At 40.0% G+C, this 17,188-nt stretch overlaps 1 pseudogene; it reads left to right on the top strand.

Moving 5' to 3' along the window:
* Positions 1–12,900: 12,900 nt before the first annotated feature.
* Positions 12,901–16,353, top strand: LOC135568167 (iroquois-class homeodomain protein irx-3-like; annotated as a pseudogene).
* Positions 16,354–17,188: the final 835 nt, after the last annotated feature.

The following is a 17,188-nucleotide window of genomic DNA, read 5'->3' as shown; positions in this document are numbered from 1 at the left end:
ATTCTCGCTGGAGATCAATGCTGCTCCAAGATGAGACTGATAAACCCTTGATAGCAATCTGAATCCCTGAAGCCACAGAGTGAAGCATGCTGGGGCTCTGATATAGAGTAGGAGAAGGGGGGGGGTCTGGACACACACCTCTAGCCACCACCCCACCTATTTTTCTCTCTCTTCGAGGTTTTTAGGCACCTTTTTGGATGTTTTTTGGCCTACACTGTATCTTTGGTTTAGCCATTTATTGAAGTCCAGTGGTGCAATGCTTGCATTGATAATACTAATACGAACATTTCAAATAAATTATATATTTTTTGAAAAATTATGAAACATTATTAATCATTAAAATGTATAATTTGACAATCAAAACCACCTATTCTAAATACATCCTGGTATTGCAGTTAGAGACACAGTGACCCAGTTGGTGTAGTAATATTGTATTACGAAAATGTAGACTGAGTGAAAATACTGAAGGCTTGCTGAAAGTGAATATGGTGACATGGGTATGGTAACTAATAACTATGCTTTTATCTCAAAGAGGAGACTTAATCCACACTCTTTTTCTACAAACCCATAATAGGATTATACATATCATTGTCTTTCTTTCTTTGAATGTTTTCAAGAAATAAACCAGACTATAGCAACTAGCGCTCCAGCTTGACCACATACATTACGTTGCGTATTCCCTATACCATATATGTACATAGTGTATTCTGTATAGCAAAAACAATACATCGTTGCTCTAAAAATAGTTCTATGGTTTAAAGCCAACTCAGTAGTTACACAAGCATAGGTCAATTGGCATGGGACAAGTCCATCTGACTGCTAGGAACATGTGTGTAGTCCACATGATGCAAAGTTGATTTTCTTGTTTCTTCTCAAGTACTTCTTAACTACTTATATTTCAGAGGGCTCAGCCACCATTTAGCCTTATCCCAGTTGGGTCTACTAAATGGCCCCAATCGATGGCAGGTCAATAGCGTAGGCAAATCAATCACAGGGTTTTCTTCTCCAAATATTTAATTAAACATGGTGGCAAATAACTTGAGGATTTATTGTCTGATGCTAAGAGCATAAGTGATTTCCCTCTTCTGCTGTCCCACACGGGGCCTGACTGCTCTGCCGGTCAGGCAGGCTTAAAGGGACCTGGGGAATAGCATGCATACACTTTTCCCATATATAATATATATATATATATATATATATATATATATATATATATATATATATATATATATATATATATACATGAATATACACTCTCCTGCCTGTGTTCCTAATCCTATGTACTGGGCTGACTGGCAGAGAGAGTCATTTCATTAGGGGTCTGTGGGAAGGGATGTCAGGGTTGACTTGACAGGCTGGATGGCCTCTCTAATATATACTCTGATGGCTACCGTTTAAGGTTTCAATCCCCTCAAATTATCCCGATGAGCCATGTGCATATTGTTTCATTTAAAGGCTGCTAATGTGCCCAGGCAGGTTTGTGATGACGTCTACTAGTGAACTCTGAACTGATGACGACCATGCTTTTTCTGTTGTTTTTTTGTTTGCTATTTTGACCATAATTTACATCAACGACACTATCAAATCTGTCATTTAAAGAGCAAGTTACTCCTCTTTTTCTGCCTTATGAATTCTCAACCCCATAAGTATTGATTGGGCTATACAATCTAGCACCACCAGAGGCGATGGATTAATTCCCTGGTAGGCTGGGGACAGCTAGGGGAGCGAGTGTCTGCTCATTGGGAGAATCTGACAGAAACACAAAGATTAGCAGCCGTTCACACAGGGCCGTGAAGTGGTCTGGGGGCCCTCAGAGGCAGATAAGAGAGGGGTGGGGACAGTGATGATGAGGCTGTATTGTTCTGTAAAAGGGGCATTTCTCCCTCCATATTCAGTGCAGCAGTTATGGAGCATGAATTAAGGAGCTGGGAGACTGTAATCATTATTGGTTGTGACTGCGCTGACCTGACAGCTGGGCCCAGTCTTGCTCCAGTGCTTGTTGTACAACAACAGACATGCAGTTTGAGCACACACACACACACACACACACGTAGAGTACACATATATGCACAAGCACACACACGCAGACACACACACACACATATCATATAAACACAGGGAGGGGGTGTTAACATTTGCTCTATTTCAAAGTCAACTGCAAAATCTAAATCTAAAAACAATTACTGTTAGCTGCAAACAAAAGTGATGTGTCTGAGTCAAAACCAGCTGTGCTGCAACTAGCTCTCACAGTCTCACCTCAGAATTAGACGTTCGTCCATGCATCCAATTTCGAAGTTGTTACAAATGTCAAATTTCAAAGGGTTTAAAGTTAAATTAACCTCTTAACCCCTCATTTTTAAGGTTAGGGCTAACTTTAGGCGGTAACTCCGAAATCCTAAGGTTAGGTATTAACTCTGAAAGGTTAAGGTAAGGGTTAAGGTTTGGGATAGGCTTAAAACTAAAATCTCAAAAACAACCTTTTTTGCTGGATTCGAAAATGCAAGCTTTGGCACCAGAGGCAGATGATAACAATGCTCAACGTTGCCCCTAGTGGACGGTTTCCACATCATCTCCCAACATCCTCAGACATGAATGGACGTCAAATAATGACTTGTATCACGGGTAACCTGGCTGGCTATGCTAGGGCTGCTGAATGGGCCAATCTGATAAAATGTCACTGATGCTTTGCTTCCTTGTTATGATCTAAACAGTGTTAGGTATGCTCAATTAGCTTTGTTTACGTGGATAATATAAATATAGTCTGGGTGGTACGTTGTCATTTCACTTTTTATAGCAAGAGCCTGTTATTGCTTCCATTCATAAGCCTACCATGTTTGTTGTCATCATAATAATGTCATGGCCTATTTCTGTATTTCAGATAATCATGCATGTACAGTTGTACACACACGCGCACACATACGCACTTCGCTGCTTGGTATCATCTTGTTCATTAATAAGGTCATGTATTCTAGGTGAGTACATCCTTCTCAAAGCTGCCTGCTGAGGTTTAAGTGGTGGTGGTAAACTCTTCTCTGACCTCACTCTGTCGGCATGCTGAGAAACTCAATAACACGGACTACATTGACTAGCTAGGCCTACCATAGCACAACTGCTAGGCCTACATAATCATAACAGAACTGTTTGGCCTGCAGACACACCCAGAACCATAGCATAACTAATAGGTCTACACAGCCCCACAACCATAACATCATTTCAGATGTAGGATCTTCATTTGATAACTCTTTTGTTGCTAGGCATTTTTCTGCACAGCAGGGGATGCAAACTTGTAGTGTATTTGAGTATTAAAAGGCTTCTGAAGTTCCAGACTTGATTTGCCCTAACGACAAATGTATCAACCCCTACAAAAATGTCCATGAATTATAATCCACATAATAATTCACATTTCCTATTGCTGCAGGATTATTTTCCCGTTGAAGCAAACTGGCTCAAAATAAGATTCTACATCTGTAATAGGTCTACACAGATCCAGAACCATAACAGAACTAACAGGTCTACACAGATCCAGAACCACAACAGAACTAACAGGTCTACACAGATCCAGAACCACAACAGAACTAACAGGTCTACACAGATCCAGAACCATAACAGAACTAACAGGTCTACACAGATCCAGAACCATAACAGAACTAACAGGTCTACACAGATCCAGAACCATAACAGAACTAACAGGTCTACACAGATCCAGAACCATAACAGAACTAACAGGTCTACACAGATCCAGAACCATAACAGAACTAACAGGTCTACACAGATCCAGAACCATAACAGAACTAACAGGTCTACACAGATCCAGCACCATAACAGAACTAACAGGTCTACACAGATCCAGAACCATAACAGAACTAACAGGTCTACACAGATCCAGCACCATAACAGAACACCATAACAGAAATGCTGGGCCTACAGATCAGGTCTAGCAGAACTGCTGGGCCTAGACCCAGAACCATAACAGAACTAACTGGTCTACTACAGATCCAGAACCATAACAGAACTAACAGGTCTACACAGATCCAGCACCATAACAGAACTAACAGGTCCTACAGATGCAGATATAACAGAACTGCTGGGCATAACAGAACTAACAGGTCTAACAGAAATTCAGGCCTACAGATGCATAAACAGAACTAACAGGTCTACAGAGACCAGAACCATAACAGAACTAACAGGTCTACAGATCCAGAACCATAACAGAACTGCTGGGCCTACAGATCCAGAACCACAACAGAACTGCTGGGCCTAACAGGTCTACACAGACCTGGGCTTAGAACCATAACAGAACTAACAGGTCTACACAGATCCAGAACCATAACAGAACTAACAGGTCTACACAGATCCAGAACCACAACAGAACTAACAGGTCTACACAGATCCAGAACCACAACAGAACTAACAGGTCTACACAGATCCAGAACCATAACAGAACTAACAGGTCTACACAGACCGAGAACCACAACAGAACTAACAGGTCTACACAGATCCAGAACCATAACAGAACTAACAGGTCTACACAGACCGAGAACCACAACAGAACTAACAGGTCTACACAGACCAAGAACCACAACAGAACTACTAGGCTTAGGCTTACAGTGAGGGCCTACTGACCCGGCACCATAACAGAACTGCTGGGCCTACAGATCCAGCACCATAACAGAACTGCTGGGCCTACAGATGCACCAGTATAAACAAGACCTACAGACCAGATGCAGCAGTATAACAGAACTGCTGGGCCTACAGATCCAGCACCATAACAGAACTGCTGGGCCTACAGATCCAGCACCATAACAGAACTGCTGGGCCTACAGATCCAGCACCATAACAGAACTGCTGGGCCTACAGATCCAGCACCATAACAGAACTGCTGGGCCTACAGATCCAGCACCATAACAGAACTGCTGGGCCTACAGATTCAGCACAGCATAACAGAACTGACTGGGCCTACAGATTGATAAATATAACAAACTCAAACCAGTTGTCTATTAAAACTGTTCATTGAAAATAACTATGTTTTGTAATTGCATCAATGTTCTAGATTTATGGTCAGCACATACAAATATTTATTTGGTTTTGGAGGCAAACATTTTATTTGAAACTATTTACTCTTCCATTCATGCATTTGTAACAATTAAGTCATTAAAAAGCTAAAGAAATTAAATGCTTCCATTCATGCATTTGTTGATGCTTCCAAAACTTATAACATCATGTTTCCATGTCAGAGATTGTGAATCATGTTTCCATGTCAGAGATTGACATCATGCTTCCAAAGATAATCATGTTTCCATGTAAATGTGACATCATGTTTCCTCCAGAATTGAATGTTTCCATGCCAGAGATTGTTATCATGTTTCCATGTCAGAGATTGTGACATCATGTTTCCATGTCAGAGATTGTGACATCATGTTTCCACAGGCAAACGTAGGTGAGTTTGACAACATGATTTAACGTTTGATTGCTACATCAAAAATAAATATATTTCTGATACCTATTGACTTTTGAACAATTTTATTTTAATTTTTTTTATTTCACCTTAGGCAAGTCAGTTAATAACAAATTCTTATTTTCAATGACGGCCTAGGAACAGTGGGTTAACTGCCTGTTCAAAACAAATTGTCAGCTGTTTGAACTAACCTTCCGGTTCCTAGTCCAACTTCTAACCATTAGAACAATATAACTTCTAAATGCCTCATGAGCTCTGTCCAATTGTCTTACTCCATCAGAACCCAAAATATAAGTTTGTTTAACTACTTTGTTTGAAAAACAAAGTCAAATTGTTAACCAACACTGATAGCCTGAAAACGTGGTAAAAACTAAAATGTTGATAAACATGGATGGTCAGTCCTTGCATCCATAGCTCTGTCTATTTGAGAGAGGTTACATTTCTCCAGCCCCATCCCTCAGCTATTTACATTGTCAAGGGGACCACTGGTATTGTTTGAACTGCAGATTTCCCTTATTAGGTTCAATACAAGAGATAGTCACTCAAGACTGTAGTAGTCCCCCTCCAGCCACCTCCTGCAGTGTCCAGGGCACCTGGCACAAGAAGACGTCCTCTCCACCATGTTGGTACAGCTGCTGCTCCTCCAGCCCAGCCTCCAGCCCCAGACCAGCAACAACAGCTGGAAAGAGATGAGGCTTTGTCTGGCTCAGTAGGCCCGAGCTGTTAACAGGGGCAATCTGATATTAGTCTGGCCGCAGCACCCAGTCGAGGGGCCATGAAAGGGCACTGACTGCTGGTTTCATCTGATGGACGGACCAAGAAGTCCCATAATAGGGACACAGAGAGGGGACTATGGAATGTGTATATGACCAGCTTGGAAATATAGCAGTGAGTTTAGAAGAACGTGTTGATATGACTGGACTTTAGCATACCGGGGTCGTATTCAGGATACGTAGGTTAGGGCAGAATGCTGGAGGCATCTTGAGGCTACTACTCAGGTGGAGATCTTTATCCGGAGACGTCACCTCATCACTTCATTCATCCACCTCATCACTTCGCTGTGGAACCAAATGGAACCAAATAACAATGGGATTGATGGAATATTTCCAGGGGATACCTGTTGGTGAGTGACCCTTTTCATGTGTCTTCAAGTTGGTCCTCTGTCTTCAGGTTAGCCCTGGGGAGCTGAGGAGGAGGAGAGGACGTGTTTGTGTTGGACCTGGCTCAGCATATCCTGAGGATATGCCAAGGAATGACCTCAAGTAAATTTTTGCTTGTAGACATGGCAAAACCCTGAATTAGTCTACCTTTGGATTAGGGACAGACCGAGTAAAAATAAACATAAACCTACATAGCAATGTAGCTTTGAATCAGCCTGGTGACTGTACCACATTGGCATATAATTTTCTCTCTGAGTGGCAGGTCAATCAGCCTGACCATCCTTTTTCACAGTTATTCAGCATAAGAGAATGTAGGCCTATATTAAGCAGGGTAAGTATTTATTACAGTATTACAGTTTAGTCCATGGGTGAAGCAGATATTATCATTGTCATTATAATTTAATAACGTGGGTTATATTTTGGTCATGAGATCAAGTTATGAGGTCAAGTGTCAAGCCTACATTTTAATCCATCATAAACCTTACTCAAAAGAAGGACAGATTATAGATATACATACAAATAGCCCATATGACAATCATGACAAGCATTACTCTATTCAGTGAGAATAATCCCTAAATTGATTGAGCATCCTCCTATGTACCAGAGTCCTTCCTGATAAGGATCTAGTTCTCTTTAGCCCCTCCCACTCTGTCCTCTCTCTCTCCCTTTCTTTACTTTCCTCCCGCTGTCACTCCTGACTTGGCATGGCAGCATGAAGACTAGCTTGCATTTTAATTCGGCCCTGAAGTTACTTATTTCATTATCGATCATCCGTAATGCTGAATCAATGTTCATCTTGTTATGTGGACCATACCCGTGTAATACAGTGATAGCGCGGCCCACAGTTACTCACTCCTTTTACAAAGTGACTTTACCGTAAAATCAATGCCTTGTGTTACTGATACCGGGGAAACTGCAGCGGGATGGATAGTGAGTGGGCAGTCAGTAGGTAACCGGAGAAAAACACACCTGCAGATGCAACGTTTTATAGGCTAAAAGGCAGGCACTCACATCACATAGTGCTAGTGCGGCATCCAGTTGTATCACCTAATGCGCGTTGCAAATTTCTGTTATTGGATATGATAATAGTTTGTAAGAATGGTGTCTATGAATGTTTGAAAGCTATTGTGGCAGGTTTGATATTGATATTTATAGAATGAAAGTCTAGGCTACTGTCTGAAAAATAATACAATGTCAGATATGGAATGCACACCGATTGACGTTAGTGCAGAAGCTCTATTGCTCCTGTTATTGTAGTGTTGCAGTAGCTTATAGACCTAAAGGGTAATAGTGGGTTTGATAGACTTAAAAACATAATATGAACAAAAACAAAAACGATTAGCCTACTAATATGCTACTCTTATGCCTACTACTAATGTTAATAATATTGCAATAACATGATAACAATACGCTACTTTGCGAGATAAATTATATATAGGCCACAGAATTGTGGTGGTATGTGGGGTTATATCATATTTTCTTATCTGTTCATTTGAAACCACAATCCTACAGAACTGCCAGAATTTCCCTGAGGACATGTGTTGGTAAATAACGACGGAATAAAGTGACCTGGGACGGCTAATAAAACAAGTCTGAACCCCTCAGGACCGATCGCAGAATATTTACCAAAACAAAGCAGCAAGGAGAGGAGAGGAGAGAAAGAGTGCACGGAGACCGAGCAGGCCATTTGACACCGGGAGCTCTGACCTTACCAATCAATTACTGCCCGTGGCTGGCGGCAGCTCTACAATTTACTCCCAAATTCACTCTTTATAGGCTCGTTTCTGAAACTGACTCTTCTCCCCACCTTTGATGAGGCAGGCAAGAGAAACTCCCGATAGATATTAGTGCAGACGTGAACAGTGGGCAGTCGACTCGATCTGACTGCTGTTAAGTAATGCAAGTCTATTTGGGATAGCATGCCATGTAGGCCTAGTGCATATAGAAGAGGTTCCAAACTGATTTTGGGTACAACTGGAATATATAGGCTTGTTTTGCTTATTTACTAACCTTTAAAGGCATAATTATTCCTAATAATTGACTGTTTGGCAGGGGGTCAAAATGGACATTGTGTGGTTTGTAGTCTATATAAAAAAAAATCTAAACAACATGCTGGCCAATGTCTATAATCGTTTTCTTGAGTTGTTTTGATAATTATAAATGGTGAACATGGGCGATCTGATTGAACCCAAAAAAACTAAAACGCAGCAGTAACAGTCACACTTGGATATGAAAACAGTTTCAGGATACAATAACTAACTATAATGCTTAAAGATCTATGTAAATCACATGTTAACTAGTTATATATAAATCACATGTTAACTGTGCTCATTTATTTTATTTGATGTTATAAAACAGTTTAATAAGTTGCAGTCCATTGACTATTAATTTGTTTCTAAAAATTGTGAATAAGGATTTCACTGTTAAAATTCCTTACTTTTGCGCTAATGCAAATCGAAGTTATCTATTTAATATGCATGGTTGGATTAGTGTAATGTAATTAAACTAATATTATTTAAATTATCCAACAGTAAAAAAAAGTAACTTTAAATGTATTTTAAAAGTACTCTTGCTTTCGGTAACTACAATTAATTTCTTAAACTATTTCATTGCTTGGATTATGTCCCTCTGCTCTTTAGACACCGCGAGATGTATTGCTCTTTTATTTCTTTAATGGGACAAGAACATATTTTCAGATAAAGCAAGTGGTACAGTTTTAACTCCACTACTCTGAAACAAGCCAACCTCCCAGTCTCAGCAATGTTTGGATATTTCCAAACAACTCAACTCTTAAAAAAAACACCAAGAGGTCAAGAAGTTAAGGCCTTATAATAGCATGCGAAGTTGTTATTGATTGTGCTCGTGTTCAGTGAACTTGTAAAAGGCCCTTCGTTCTCTGATGGCATAATGTGTCATTGTAGCTTCACACAGTGTAGGCCTATCATCATTGTGGGGTAGAACACGTTCTACATTATTCGAGATTTAGGCCAAATGACCAACATGGCTTTTCTTGACCATAAATCGGTATGGAAATATGTGTAAATCAATTTGGTCCCATATATAATCTTTACAACAGTTCGCCCTCATACCCTAATGAAACTTAAGATGCAAAAAAAACAAAAATCTAAACAAACTCTGCAAGCTGCTGGGTTTTACTAAAGTCTCCCTCAAAAGGAATAACAACGTAAACCCTTTTTTGTCAAGGCAAAGCAAAATGCGATGTATGGACCTCTCTTTCTCTCTGTCTCTGTCTCTGTCCCTCTCTCTCCCTCTCACTGAAACACACACATACGCACGCACGCACACACACACGCACACACACACACACACACACACACACACACACACACACACACACTTCACTTCACCATCCCCCTCTTCCACCAACAGCCCTAAACATCAAGGGTCATTAATTGTGTTTTCTTTTCAAATCCTTTGTCACCGCAATTAACCGATTATGATCAGAAGGCTCCTTTAAATGGATTCCATGTGTGATAAGAAATGTATTACTTGTTTTCTGTCGCCTAGGAGTTATGGAAAAGATTCAAATGAGTCATTTGAATAGCCTCTGTTTGAAGGCTTTGATCTCGCCTCTTTCTGGAGTTCATATCATCATTTGAGATGTGTTGCTGGCGTCTTGTGTGTTGCATAAGGAACCACGCTTGAGCGATAGATCCGTGTATATTTGCCGTTGAAAATGATGTGAAATTGTTTCATCTGCATAATTACCCTCAAGAACTAAAAAACAGCCCTCGAGTCACTCTCCTGTGAATGTCCTTTTTTGCATGACCGAAACATTAGCCTACATGGGTTATATTATAAGAATAGATACATTTATAAATATATTTTATATTATTATTATTATATATTATTGCTATTATTATTATTATTAGTAGTAGTAGATGATGATGATGGTGATTATTGTTATTATTACTATTATTATTCCTAGTAGTAGTAGTAGTAGTAGTAGTAGTAGTAATAGTAATAGTAGTAGTAATAGTGGTGGTGTGGCTGCCCCAGTGTTTGGTGCATTTGATTCATATATCCATCGTGTGTATGTTATAGAGTCAAGCGGAGAGGGCAGGTTATGGGACGCTATATGGTGTGGAGTGGAGGTAAGAGAGAGAGCTGAGAGTCTTAATGTTTTATCGCTATGCCAGTTTCCCGGGTCGTTGTGAAAGTGTTAAGTTAGTGCATATGTGTTTGATTGGGGTTATAAATCAGACGGAGTCCTAGGGGCCCTGACAGGTCCCGGGGATGAGACACGTGTCCATCCAAACGCGGAGCGCCTCCGAGGGGACACTAATGGCAGATATGTCGTTCACACTCACACTTCCAACCACCTGCTTTTATATTATAACACAAAGAAAACACGAAAGTTGGCCGTTCCAATATTCAGCATTTCCATACACGTGTGACACTTGACACACATCTTACACTATATTCTTCACCTATTTTAGTTGAACTCATTCAACTAACACATTCCTCCCTCAATCTGAAGGCAAATATCAATGTTGAGTTTCTCAGCTCAGCTGTAACGTCTGGGCCCTCCGTTCTCTCTGCTGTAGGTTGGTGTGTGTGTCTGAGTGTTATTGACTGCTATGTAGTGATTATCATGCCGGTTGGATGGCATCAGCCACTCGCTGTAATTAATAACCTCATAATCCAGGTTCGGTTGGGTGTCAAGATGCCAGCACGTTAAAGGGGAACACGGAGGTTCTGCACTGAGTTTATGGAAACAAGGCGTAGCATTATAGTCTATATGAGAAATTATAGATGCTATTATCCCTCCCAGACAATGATATCAGCTCCAAAAGAAGATTAAAGGTTTAAACAAGTAGACCTACATAGACATGGACCTAGTTCTTGGAAACCGGATCTCATCATTAAAACTAAACTGAGATTGATGAGATTTAATCTCGCTGTCAATATTGCTCTGAGATTTATCATATTCAAATAAACTGCAAAACCAATGCATAAGTCACCACTGTAGTTGTTTTGCAAACGATGAACAGACATATGATGGTACAAAGACGGGGATGTAATACGATTAGGGATGTTTCCTACATATTTTTATTTATTGATTCATGGAATTTCAATTCTAACTCCCTTGCTTTGTTTTAATCCGAATTATTTACAATAAAAAATGGTTTTGTCAAATTCATCATAGGGGAGTTCTTAAAGGTAGCCTAATCTTTATTAGCGATAGTCTTATAAAGATTATATTTTTTTTCCTGGAAGGGAAGTCTTGGTACATACATACAAAATTACATTTTATAAGATTTTTTTAACTGGCCTAACCTGTTTACAAATAGCTATGGCTTTCCGTGCAGCATGAATAAAATCTGTGAATATTAAATAAATTAAACCACTTAAATTATTATTATTAATATAATTCTAATATTATTAGGCTATTATTATTATTATTATTATTATCCTCATCATTATTGTTATTTTATGACACTATTATTATTTACATCAACATTATTTGTATTGTTGTTGTTCATGTAAAATATTTATTTACCTCAATATTTTAGTTTCCAGTGTATCACTTTAAATGTATATCCACCACAATACGCAACGTGTTAATTACTTATCGTTGCCATTGTTGACGCTAACACTTTGCATTCATTAACAGCGCAGGCGGTAATCACCCATGCAGCTTTTCATTTCTTGACAACTTTCTCTCTGAAGTCAAATGGTTACATGCTAACTGTTTGATGTCCCAAATTAAAAGAGTGATTTGAGTCCGATCCGCTTGCCAATTGTTAGAAGCGTCCGCAACGGTGTAAAACGGTGTAAGAAAACACAATTTGACCATAGACTTCTAGCAATACGTGAGTCCAAATCACTCGATACGGGCAAACAACATACATTTCTTAGGTCTTTCTTTCCAGTGGACATGCCTTAGTCGTGGCTGCACATACGTGAGACACATGCATTAGAAGAAAACTGGAGACACTGGGCTTATGTGAAGTTAATCACTCAACAACACTGAAATATTTACTAGTTGTGCAAATGACCACAAATTGTGAATTAACACTAAAATGGGGTAGGGCTCAGGCGAACAAATAACAAATTAAATGATTGGCGAGCCATCAAATGAGATTTGAAAACCATTCAAATAAGAGATCGCGACGTCAGTGCACTTATCCAGGGGAAATACAGGAGAGAGAGAGAGAGAGAGAGAGAGAGAGAGAGAGAGAGAGAGAGAGAGGCGCGCGGCAGAGCGAGAGTGTGTATAGGGGGTGAGATTTGAGAAATGGGAGGGGCTTCTAAACGACTAGAAATGTCAATCAGAGCAAAGAGTCGCAATAATCTAAGGCAATCTGTAAGGACCTGACCTTAGTCCATCCAGATCAATAGGGAAGTGAAGGAGGAAGGCGCAATCGGATCGTTTACACTGGCTGTTTTTGGAGGAAATATAGACTTCCCTTACACTTTGTTGTACTCACTGTAAAGTGGATATCGCAGAACGCACCGCGAGGGCGATTCCCTGCTTTTTGTGATTGCAGCAGACTTTTTTCTACGACCATGTCTTTTCCGCAGCTGGGATACCAGTACATCCGACCGATATACCCACCGGAGCGCCAGGGTATCAGCAATGCCCGAGCCGGGACGGAGTTGAGCCCGTCCGGGGCACTCTCAAACGTTCTCTCAACTATGTATGGATCACCTTTCGCCGCAGCAGCACAGGGCTATGGAGCATTTCTGCCCTATTCAAACGATATATCAATTTTCAATCAATTGGTGAGTGCCTTTGTTTATTTATGCTTCTGGATTCCTTCATTTGCTTTCCCCCCATCCAGACTAAAAAAGAGAAAGGGCGAAGTGACGTTACGTTATTGAGACAATGATCCATTCAGGACTAAACAAGAAGACTCGTTGGTCAACTTTGTTATTGACTCCTTGTTTTGGAAATAGTTCAAGTAGCTAAAAAGTAGCACTATAACTGAAATGTCAGTAGCACCTGAAATGTCAGTCGAAAAGCTATGTTTAGACCAATAGAAAATAAAGAAAACAACTGAAATCAAACGCAATATATTAATCTTACAGTGTGTATACATGCATCTTGAAATACAATGAAATGTTTTGCAATTGGTAGTGAAGTGTTATAAATCAAATAGTTTTGTCGGGAACGGAAATGGTGCGTAACAAATAAAAATGTGTAACTTTTGCATATGGTAATGCTTTTGTTAGTCATAAACGCAGAAATCACAGGTCCTATGTAAAGAAAGATAAATGTGGTGATAGTGGCTTTATATTGCATATATTAGCCTATATGATTTTATCTTACTTGACATAAAGCAGAATTTCATTTTGCAAACTTTATTAATCCATCATAATATCTCACACATCCCATTGGGTCTCTGCTCTTTGTCTTTTAGGGTGCTCAGTATGAGTTGAAAGACAGTCCAGGCGTACAAGGACACCCAGGATTTGCCCACCATCACCCAGCGTTTTACCCATATGGCCAGTATCAGTTTGGTGACCCGTCCAGACCCAAAAATGCGACCAGGAGAGCACGAGCACACTGAAGGCCTGGCTAAGCGAGCATCGTAAGAACCCCTACCCCACCAAGGGGAGAAGATCATGCTAGCCATCATCACCAAAATGACCCTCACCCAAGTTTCCACCTGGTTCGCCAATGCCAGGAGGAGGCTAAAGAAGGAGAACAAGATGACCTGGACTCCCCGAGCCGCACAGACGAAGAGGAAATGTTTACAACAGTGATCACGAGGAGGGAGAGGAAGGGGACAAGAGGGAGGATGAGGAAGAGATTGATTTAGAAAATATCGACACGGAAAATATCGAGAATAAGGACGACTTGGATGATCAGGATGACCTACACGCTGATTTAAAATTAGATGGTAGAAGCGACTCTGAGATTTCTGACGGCTATGAGGATTTACAAGGGCCCGATCAGAGATTTCTGAAAGCTGTTGTGAAGGAGGGCAAAGACATTCACGTGGACCGGGGCGAGCACTTCCACCACCACCATCACTCTTTTGAAATTAAAGCCTCACAACCGAATGTCGAACAACTGAAACTGAATCCGTGTCCATCAACTCGCCCCCATCAGAAAATAACGCAGCCCCGGCCCAAAAGCCAAAGATTTGGTCTTTGGCGGAGACAGCAACAACCCCTGACAATCCCCGCAAATCTCCACAAATGAATGGCAGCAACACAGTTGGGCCCGCCGCCCAGACCATAATCAGCCCTCATCATAGACTCATCTCTTGTCCTGTTGGGAAAATCCAGAACTGGACAAACCGAGCTTTTTCTGCCCACCAGCTCGCATTACTGAACTCTAACCATTACCTTGGACTGGCGAACCAGGCTTCGGCTAACGGGCTCGCCCTCTACAGCAGGCAGCAACACCAACACACGCAGGACAAGAGTCATAGCTCAGACACAGCCGTCACAGGTACATGTCACCAACACTGAGGCTGGCGAGCCTGACTGTATAACAAACTGTTCATTATTACTCTATTTCAGACTTTACTTATCCCTCTTTAACGCATTAGCCTACTTAAATAGGCCTGTTCTGGACAGACATTTTGAGGCCGTAAAGATGATCATAAAAAGTGTGTTTCCATGCTGTCGTTTATGTGACAGAATAAGGTGGCTTTGAAGCTTTGAACTGGGGGAATACAGACAGAGGTGGTCGGAATAAAATGCATTGTTTTTTAATGTTATTATCAGCTGGTTTATTGTGAGAATGGATTATTATTCATGTCCGAAAATGGTTTTTAAATTCAGCAGTTGGCCCCATATTTCTTTGTCACATACCTACTTCAGTATTGTACGTGCTTGTATTTAACCCGTGACTGACGTGAAGATTCCCAGGCAGTAAAATAAAGTATATACTAAATTCACTGCGACAGTGCTGTGCTCTAGTTATAGACGGGAAAATGAATGCATTTTTTAAATGTATTTTATTGCCATTATTATTTCAGAGAGATCTAGTGCCTTGGAAGCAGAGAAAAAGTTGTTAAAAACAGCCTTCCACCCAGTTCATAGACGGTAAGAGTCTGTCATCTTTATTTTATTTGGATATATTATTTTGATGCACATCCTATTTTATCGTTGACTACCACATTTACTCAAACTGCAGCCCTTGTGTTGTATTTGTAGGACATCGAATAGATGGATTCCTCCGTGATTGTCTTATTTCGTTGAGGCCTCAAAATTATATTTGCATATTTGTCATGCAAAAATCCCAGCTCAAATTTACCACATTGGTTTTATAACCGGCTCTCATTTTCCAAAAGCAATCTTCAATTTATATCAGTTTACTTTTCAAGCAATTCATTACCTTGCAGTTGTAGGTTATTATTATTTTCCCTTTGCTGAGTGTATTTATTTTCTTGCCCCGTGTGTTGCAGGCCTCAGAATCAACTCGAAGCAGCCATGGTTCTGTCAGCTCTCGCCTCCTCCTAGACTTTGACTTTTTCTCTTTCTTTTTATGGTTTTATTTTAATCTGTTGTAAGGAATGTAAAATAAGAATAATACATCTGTGTATACTTACCTTGTAAGCATGTCCTGTGTAAACCTGCTAATGTTATAATGTATGAACCAGTAGTCTGTGAGTTTTCTTTTTCTTTTTGTAAGTTCTGTGAGGATTTGATGTTCAAAATGTTTTGTATATAAAGTTAAGAAAATGTACATACTTGTGAACCAAATTGTACAAGAAAGTCTATATTTTGGCTAATAAATGAACTGCTGCAACTTTATTCAAATCGCTTGTGATTTTTGGGAAGATGTTTGTCTGATTATTGTTTTGTGAAAGGAGAATTAGCTTTTGTTAGATGTTACGAATTAGATTTTGAAGTGGTGCAGAATTGCAGTGCTTTGCTTTTTGTGTGTATCTGTTTGCCTACGGCGATTAGGCTTCATCATACTTGGTTGTGATAAGTAAATATTCTAGCAGGATTTGAGGCCTTTTCATATAATTACTTAAGAGTAATTAGCTGATTATTGCATCGTACATTTGGATATTCATGTTCTGGGATTATCCTTATTGAGGCGTAACAGACGAATTAAAATGAATAATTCTTTCATTAATTTTCGTCTGAAATTTGTATGGCATATGAAGAGAAATTATGTAGGACCTACTGACCATTTTAATATTAGGATGGAACTATTTTGGACTGAGAGGTTAAACATCGTATAGGCTGGCTATGCGTAAATGGGTTGTGGTGTTGTATGTACGATGCAATCTCAGTTCGCGTGTAATATTTGTGTTAGGCCTACTACATGTTTTTTTATGCATCTTCAATTTGGTCAGCCGTTGTGGGCTGCACTGCTAACCATATGACACCAATACATTGTGATATCATTTATTTAAGTTTGTTTCAACATCTAAGATAATTTGCATGTCAGAAGCGTTGTGAGATAAAGTTTATGTAAAGTTGGAGTTGGAGCTCCCTCTACAGTCAAATCTAGTCACCATCGCCCATTCTGCGGTCTGGAAAGACAGGGATATGGATATTTCTCTGGTTTTCAATATTAAATCTTTGATCAAAGCAGCCTTAACCTAAATCACAACTTGTATTGTAATTATTAATA

This window comes from Oncorhynchus nerka, unplaced genomic scaffold (genome assembly GCF_034236695.1).
Source record: "Oncorhynchus nerka isolate Pitt River unplaced genomic scaffold, Oner_Uvic_2.0 unplaced_scaffold_1656, whole genome shotgun sequence".
NCBI lineage: Eukaryota > Metazoa > Chordata > Actinopteri > Salmoniformes > Salmonidae > Oncorhynchus > Oncorhynchus nerka.
This window is presented reverse-complemented; position numbering and strand designations above follow the sequence as displayed.